The sequence below is a fragment of the Prunus dulcis genome, chromosome 1 (assembly GCF_902201215.1).
Source record: "Prunus dulcis chromosome 1, ALMONDv2, whole genome shotgun sequence".
Taxonomy (NCBI): domain Eukaryota; kingdom Viridiplantae; phylum Streptophyta; class Magnoliopsida; order Rosales; family Rosaceae; genus Prunus; species Prunus dulcis.
Genome location: NC_047650.1, coordinates 10,440,546 through 10,449,563, shown reverse-complemented (window position 1 = coordinate 10,449,563; position 9,018 = coordinate 10,440,546).

The following is a 9,018-nucleotide window of genomic DNA, read 5'->3' as shown; positions in this document are numbered from 1 at the left end:
CGGTGCCGCTGCCCGCATTGTCGAAAAGATTGGAATTCCAATCAACAAGGGGCATACACCAGGTGACTGATCCGTGTACAGAAGAAGTGGCGGGCAAACCGAACAATCAAGGTGGTGATGGCTTCGTTGGTGACTCATCTTTCGATGACAATGAAGGATGGACGCTCGTTACCCGGCAGAAACCTCGTACGAAGCGCATTCCTCAACGACAAAATACTCAATCAAAGAGGGAGCGGCGAAAAAGGAGTTCACACAAACGCTCTAAAACCAAAACCAGAATAATGGTGAAGAGAGATTCTGGCCAAGAAAGTGGACCACTAATCCAAGAACCACGAATTCCAATTACGCTAGAAGAATACTTTCCCAAAATGTTCTTCGTAAGAGGACCAACGGAGACTGTTTATATGACAACTTGCTATCAAGTAGATGACGAAGATGTCTCGGAAGGAAGATCGGAAACTCATGAAGAGCAAAAGGTCCTGACACAGGTAGAAGATTCACCATCGCACTTCAATATTGAGGAAGTGGTGGAACTTCCTGAAGCAATACGCATAGCATTGGTAAAGACGTTGATGGATCTCAATATTCATCCAAATCAAATAAGAGAGGCCAAAAAATTAGAGCCTGAGTCTCAAGACCGTGCTATCTGTTGTGCGACATGTGCTTCCATCACATTCACCGATGAAGATCTTTTGTTAGGGTCCAAACCATACAACCGTCCGCTTTTCGTGTCCGGGTATGTGCGAGAATAGAAACTTAGTCGCATGCTCGTGGATGGAGGTTCAGCAGTAAACATAATGCCTAAATCCACAATGATAAAGTTAGGCATCACCGTGGACGAATTGTCTCGAAGTCGTCTCATGATTCAAGGCTTCAATCAAGGAGGGCAAAGAGCCATGGGCATGATCAGAATTGAGCTCGTGATAGGTGACTTAAAGTCAAACACCCTGTTTCACGTGATTGATGCTAAGACTTCCTACAATCTTCTCTTAGGAAGGCCGTGGGTACATGAAAATGGGATAGTACCTTCAACTTTACATCAATGTTTCACGTAAAGATTTGATCAAGCTAAGACGCCTTCTCTACAATCTTCATCAAAGTGCCTTTTCGCTGAAGAAAATAGCGATAACAAGCCAAAAAGCACTGCCTTCGGACAAATGGGATCACCACTGATAGATTCACAGAAGGTAGCTATTCCTGTTCTTCGTTATGTCTCATCATCCCGAAGGAAGGAAGGTCAATCCCCATTTGGAGAAGAAGTGAAACCAAGGAAGTTAGGGAAAAGTGACATGAAGTTCTTAAAGGAGTCGACAACCATGCCTTTACCCAAGTTGAGCAATTCAGATGTGTCGAAATCTTCAGTACCAGGGTTCGTCAGACCATTACAAGATGCAACAAGACGTGAATACCTTCTGGTCAAAAGAACTAAAGAAGGTTTTGATCCTAATGCTTATAAGCTCATGTCAAAAGCAGGTTACGACTTCGGCTTGTCTTCCTCGCTAGGAGAGCTCAATCCTGATGTCACAGGAGAAAGGACACATGGCCTTAGCGAAACCCAAAAGAAGTTGAAGGAGCAGGGTTACACAATCGACTCAGCTAGAACATGCCTAGGTTTTACTCCTGTCGCACCTGTTAAGATTTCTGCTAGAAGAAAAGAAAAGAGGCAGAAGCTCAACACATTAGTGTCGAAGTGGTTGAGGAGGAAGAAGAACCAAAGGCTATTAAGAGAGCCTCAGTGTTCGACCGTTTAGCCAAGCCTACTCAGCGGACCTCAGTTTTTGGCCGCATCAAAGAACCAAGATCACGACCTTCTGTGTTCAAGAGGATATCTAGACATCAGAATCAAAGGGGAATTCAATCAGCTCCGCGCATATCAGCACTAGAAAGACTCGAAGTTCCAAGCCAACCGTCTGAAGAGCCAGCCATATGAAGAGAAAAGAAAGCGAGAGCTGGAAAGTGGAGTTCTTGTTGATTCGACGGAAGATAATGAAATCCGGAGCCTAATCCCGTCACGTATGAAACGTCTCTCAACACTAGATGTAACTTCAGGTGACCAACTCAAAGTGAAACGACGAACAATCATACAAACTCGGAAAGCTTTAAATCAACAAAATGAAGGTGATGATGAAGAAGTAGAGATTCTAGCCGTTCATCATGTTACGATTAAAGAGCTCGATGAAGAGGAACCTTTCGAGGATGAGGTTCATGACGCTCCTGCTGCATTAGAAGATGGGGGCCAAGCGACTGTTGATGAATTAAAAGAGCTCAACTTGGGCACAAATGAAGACCCAAGACCTATCTTCGTTAGTGCACTTTTGAATCCTAGCGAAGAGGAATCATATCATCAACTGTTGCTTGAGTATAAAGACGTCTTTGCTTGGACGTATAAAGAGATGCCAGGCCTCGACCCAAAAGTGGCGGTTCACCACCTTGCAGTCAAACCTGGAACGCGTCCAATCAAACAAACTCAACGTCGCTTTCGTCCGGAGCTCTTAAGTCAAATCGAAGCCGAAGTTGACAAGTTGATCGCCGCCGGATTTATTAGGGAGGTGAAATACCCAACGTGGATAGCGAACATTGTTCCGGTGAAGAAGAAAATTACTGGACAAATTCGTATTTGTGTTGACTTCCGAGACTTAAACGAGGCTTGCCCGAAGGATGACTTTCCTTTGCCCATAATTGAGCTCATGGTCGATGCAACCACAGGTCATGAAGCGTTATCTTTCATGGATGGTTCATCTGGATACAATCAAATAAGAATGTCGCCAGAGGACGAAGAACTCACAGCCTTCCGTACTCCAAAAGGAATTTACTGTTACAAGGTGATGCCATTTGGCCTCAAGAATGCAGGTGCGACCTATCAACGTGCAATGCAAAAGATCTTTGGTGACATGCTTCACAAGAATGTCGAATGCTACGTTGATGACCTGGTGATCAAGTCAAAAAGAAGAGAAGATCACTTGAAAGATTTGAGAACGGTGTTTAACAGATTGCGGAAGTACCACCTCAAGATGAACCCTTTGAAGTGTGCTTTCGGCGTCACGTCAGGTAAATTCCTTGGTTTCATCGTTAAATATCGAGGCATCGAAGTAGATCAAACTAAGATTAAAGCCATCCGAGATATGCCCGAGCCAAGAAATTTACGTGAGTTGAAAAGTTTACAAGGACGCCTCGCGTTTATTCGGCGATTCATCTCAAACTTAGCAGGGAGGTGTCAACCATTCAGTCGCCTTATGAAAAAGGATGTTCCATTTGTTTGGGATGAGGCTTGTCATAATGCCTTTGAAAGCATAAAGAAGTACCTATCGAGTTCACCACTGTTAGGAGCTCCTATTCCAGGCAAACAACTCAAATTGTATATTGCGGCTCAAGAAAGGTCAATTAGAGCCCTTTTAGTGCAAGAGAATGAGTTACACAAAGAGCAAGCACTCTATTATCTAAGCCGAACGCTTACTGGTCCCGAACTAAATTACACGCCTATAGAAAAGACGTGTCTTGCACTTGTTTTTGCTATCCAAAAGTTAAGGCACTACATGCAAGCATTCACGGTCCATCTAATTGCACGAGCCGACCCGGTGAGGGACGTTATGTCAAAACCAGTCTTGACGGGGCGTTTGGCCAAGTGGGCGTTACTTCTCAATCAATATGAAATCATCTACACTCCAGCAAAGGCGGTTAAGGGGCAAGCTGTTGCAGACTTCCTAGCCGATCATCCAATTCCAGCAGACTGGGAAATTTCAGATGACTTACCCGACGAACAAATCTTCTTCGCTGACATTTCTCCTGCTTGGATGATGTTCTTTGATGGATCGGCTCGTAAAGACGGGGCGGGAGCTGGCGTAGTCTTCGTATCACCCGAGAGGCACGTGTTGCCCTATTCATTCTCCTTAAGTGAACTTTGCTCGAACAACGTTACAGAATACCAAGCTTTGATCATGGGCTTACAAATGGCCGTGGAGATGAAGATATCGAGCTTAGAAGTATATGGTGACTCCATGTTAGTGATCAACCAACTGCTGACTCACTATGAAGTTAGAAAGGATGATCTAATTCCATACCACCAATTAGCCACGCAATTACTAGAAAGCTTTGACTCCATGACGCTGGAGCATGTGCCAAGAAAAGATAACCAAATGGCAGATGCATTAGCCAACCTTGCCGCTACATTGGCATTGACAAAAGAAGAAGCAATAAATCTTCCAGTTTGCCAACGTTGGGTCGTTTCATTAACGCTTAGGACATCGCAAGAAGGAGTCAACGTTATCTCGGTACTGTCCATTGACGTTGACAACTGGAGACAACCTTTAATTGATTATCTTGAGCATGGAAAACTGCCAGATTATTCAAGACATCGATCAGAGGTACGACGTCGGGCACCTCGATTCATTTATTACAAAGAAATTCTCTACCGTCGTTCATTTGAAGGTGTATTTCTAAGATGCTTGGACGAAGAAGATGCATTCAAAGCAATGGAAGAGGCTCACTCAGGAATTTGTGGAGCACATCAATCAGGGCCAAAGCTACATTTCCAAATAAAAAGGATGGGCTACTATTGACCAACTATGGTCAAGGATTGCATGGATTATGTGAAGAAATGCCAAGCATGTCAATTCCATGCCAAAAATTATCCACCAACCGCCGGAGCCGCTACATCCTACAATTACTTCTTGGCCATTTGATGCGTGGGGTCTTGATGTGGTGGGACCAATAGCACCTAAATCTTCCGACGGTCATTCTTACATCCTTGCAGCCACAGACTACTTCTCAAAATGGCGGAAGCTGTGCCTCTAAAGGAAGTGAAGAAAGAAAATGTGGTGAGCTTTATCAAGGTAAACATCATTAATCGGTATGGTGTGCCACGCTACATCATCACAGATAATGGTAAGCCATTCTCGAATCGGTTGATGGATAAATTGTGTGAAGACTTTGGTTTCAAACAACGCAACTCTTCAATGTACAATGCACCAGCCAACGGTCTTGCGGAAGCGTTCAACAAAACTCTTTGCAGCCTGTTGAAGAAAGTTGTTGGAAGAACCAAGAAAGATTGGCATGAAAGGATAAATGAAGCTTTGTGGGCTTATAGGACGACATACCGGACGCCTACTCAGTCTACACCGTACTCACTCGTATATGGCGTGGAAGCAGTCTTGCCTCTAGAAAGTCAACTTCCATCATTGAGGATGGCCATACAAGAGGGATTGACTGATGAAGTGAATGCGAAGCTACGTCTCCAAGAGTTAGAAGCACTAGACGAAAAGAGACTCGAAGCGCAACAACGCTTAGAGTGTTATCAAGCCCGGCTTTCGAATGCTTTTAATAAGAAAGTACGCCCCAGATCTTTTCAGGTGGGAGATCTCGTCCTCGCATTACGTAGACCTATCATCACATCACACAAGACCGGAAGCAAGTTTACTTCGAAATTGGATGGGCCCTACGTAGTACAAGAAGTATACACAAGTGGCGGTTACAAGATTATAGCGGAGGATGGTTTAAGAATTGGCCCTATCAATGGAAAATTCTTGAAACGATACTATGCATGAAGTGACACCAGCTCCTGGCCCGCATCAGACTAAACAGCGTATGGCCCCCAAAAAAAAAAAGGCTCGTTAGATTGAAAACCCGAAAGGGCAGTCTAAGCAAAAAAATTAGAGCGCAAGAAAGTCCGTTGAACTGAAAACCCGAAAGGGCGGTTCAAGCAAAAGTTAGGACAAAAAAAAAACAAAAAAAAAACAAAAAAATATATTTCGTGAACTACGTGATTTCTTGATCCCTTTTCATCGAGGGTACGTAGGCAGCTTGGACAAATAATTCCAAGTTCAGTCACATCAAAATAAAAACAAAGGGTTTTCCACGTCAACCCGAACCATTGAAAAAAAAAATGAAATGAGAAAATGCTTTTATTTCATCATGAAAGTTATTTAGTAAACATCAACACTTTGACAAGGTCAAAGAGAAATATAATAAAGCAAAGAAAGTTTACAACAGCAGAATTTGCTATTCCCAAGACAAATCCTTGAAGTCGTTACGCAGTCTCTCAAAGGAAACTCGTAATGTATCTAAAGTCTCGGCATCTGCAGCTGATAGTACAGGAGCTTCTTCAACCGCGGTCTTATCCTCTCTCAAGCGGGTGACTTCACCATGATGATAAGAAAGTTGTGCATCACTCTCTGAAAGTGATCCGTTTAGTTGGCGCAATCTTAACTCCAATTGTTCTTGTTCCCTTTTCAACTCCTCCATACGCGTATTGGCAGATTGAATAGACTTAAGTATAGAAGACTGATGAACTTCTTCAGCTTGTTGCAGAGCCAAGGCAATAGAAAGTGAAGAGTCAACTGCGGCTAAACGATCGCTTTGAGCCTCGGGAGATAGCTTTTGGGAGTAAGTAGAGTGTGCAGAATGATAGTCAATGGCAGTCACCATAAGCGCATCGATCATAGCTCGTAAAGATGAGACGTTCGCCCCTACATTGTCAAGAGTAGTCATCAACTTGCCAAGCTCATCTTTGAATGAGGGAAGCCTTTCCAATGAAGCCTTCAAGATTATGCTTTTTACTTGGTTTCCTAAAACGGAGATTACTTTGCGAAGGGGTTTGTCTGCAACACCTAATTTGGGCTCCCCACATGACATTTCAGAAGTGGACGCATAATTAGCCGGCTTTAATAAATGTTGTTGTGCAAGTGAACCTACATTGACCGACGAGTAATGGTTAAGCAAGTAGAATCAAAGATTTCTAAATACGGAGCGTGATAAAGATTGGCATTGTACCTCTTAGGCTAACACCTGAAGCACTTATCGGGTGCAACGCATCATCTTCCTCTTCAATAGGCAAATGATTAAATGGCACAAGCTCAGACACAGTAGGGACATGATGCACTACTTCTCCCTAAAATATATATATATATAAATAATTAATATATGTATGTATAGAAAAGGGGAAGCTCAAGGCGAAATAAAATGCATACCTCATTCATTAGAACCGGTTGTGAAACAGCGGGCACATCACCAAAAAACCCGTCATCAAGTGGGTATGCCGCGTCCAAATCACAATAGAGAGGTCCGACACTTGTCTTCTTATGCCTAAAGTTGACTTCACTGTCTTCATTGCTACTTATATGCCCTCGCTTCAAATTGCAGATTCGTCGACTGAGTGGAATGAAATCTTCATGAGAATCTGCTACACTTTCTGTTTCTCCTTTATCATTAGGGACTCGAGTTGGAGGAACATCAACTGGAGGTGGGTGTTGAACTCGAGGTGCGGGAGTAGTAGAACTACCTTCAACTTCTGGATGAACTCGAAGCGCTCTACCACGAGCAAGTTTATCATGAACTAAAACTTCATTGCCATGAGACTTAAGAGATTTCGGCTGAGAAAGCGACGACGATTTGCCTGCAATTGAGATTGTCTTTGATTTCGTCGATTCAAAGCGATGCACCTTCGACCACCAAATAACATAATCGGATGTAATCTCAAACTCCCGAATATTGTCTTTAGTGGGTAGGGTTATTGTAGATGCACTGCCAATCTTCAAACATGATTTCCAATGTAAGTACACTGATAGCATAGTCCCATTCCGGACGTCATCTTTAAGTTCTCCTGGCACATGTTGTACATAACAAAATTGTCTACTGAACCTGTGCGGGCTATAAGGTTGAATGACTCGGTAGTTTTCCTGTCGTAGAGAAACAAATCCCGAACGAAGACATATCAAATACTCAAAGTCTTCTTTAGAAATATGATCTTCATCAGTCAGTTGTTTGCATTCTGAGAACACTTTTGCTAGACGATTCATTTTCACTTTACCACAAGTCCGGAACAAAGCTCGAGCTGTCGAATCTTCAAAAAATTTCGCTGAAAGTCTTCCTGAGAACCTTGCCATGATGGGAATGGACCTCTCGGAAGATGATGTAAAATGTGTGTCGAAATATTCACCCAACCACCCATACACATAATGGAAAGGTAAAACAGTTGTGCAGTTTCCAGGATCATCTGCACTAGAAATATCATTCAACCCCTTGTAAATACTGGCCAATACTGGAACTGCTAAGCTAAATGATACACCATGCGCCATCCGACTGGCAACTTTGAAAACCCCTGGTCTAATCAAAGTTATGTCATCTTTGGGAAATACAAATTTGCACAACCAGCAAGCAAGGAATGCAGCCAAGTAGGATCTATCCATGTCTTCATCAGCTATACCCAAATCTTCAAAAACCCCTTCCTCTTCCTCAGTGCGTTTCAATGCCGCCGCAATGATACCAGACGGATCCGAGTCTTCCTTTGGCTTTTGTGACTTGTTCCGTACAGTTTTCCTTGAAGATTTTTTATACCTGAATGGCCCTCGATACCAATACTTTATCCAAGCAGTCATTCTCACTCCAGATTTTCCTTTGGAGTCCTGTAAAATTTTGTGGTACGCTAAGAACAAGTAACGACAAATATGTGGGATATAAGGCACACCTTTATGGTCCTTCCTGTTGAGACTTTCAGTGTTTGGAATAACTTCATCATAAAATCGACCTGTAATAGGGAGACCGCCGATTTCATGAAGATCCCAAAGGGAAATAGACATTTCTCCTTGCGATGTATGAAGAGTATTTGTCGCAGGGCACCAGTACTCGCAGAAGGCTCGAAGGACTGGAGCGTGTCGATCATAGCTAAATAATGAGGCAAACACTGCATTATATAGACCGGCGCTCTTAAGAACCTGGGTATTTCTACTTAGCACATCTTCAAGCCATTCCCAGTAATACTCGGTAAATGTAGATTCACCAGCCGTCGGAAGAGCAGAACCCGAATTCACTGCCCCATTATGGATTCGATCGCTAAGGAGTTCGAACGCCCCTAATGAATCAGTCTCTGTATGATGCGAGGACTTTAACTGTAAAACAGTGGAGTGAAGATCCCTATCTGTAGATTTGGATTTTTTGAAGCTGCTAAGTTGACAAAACACCTCTTGGGACCAAGACGGAATATGAAGATAATTGTCCACCTCAGATATCTCCGAAGCTAGGAGAGGC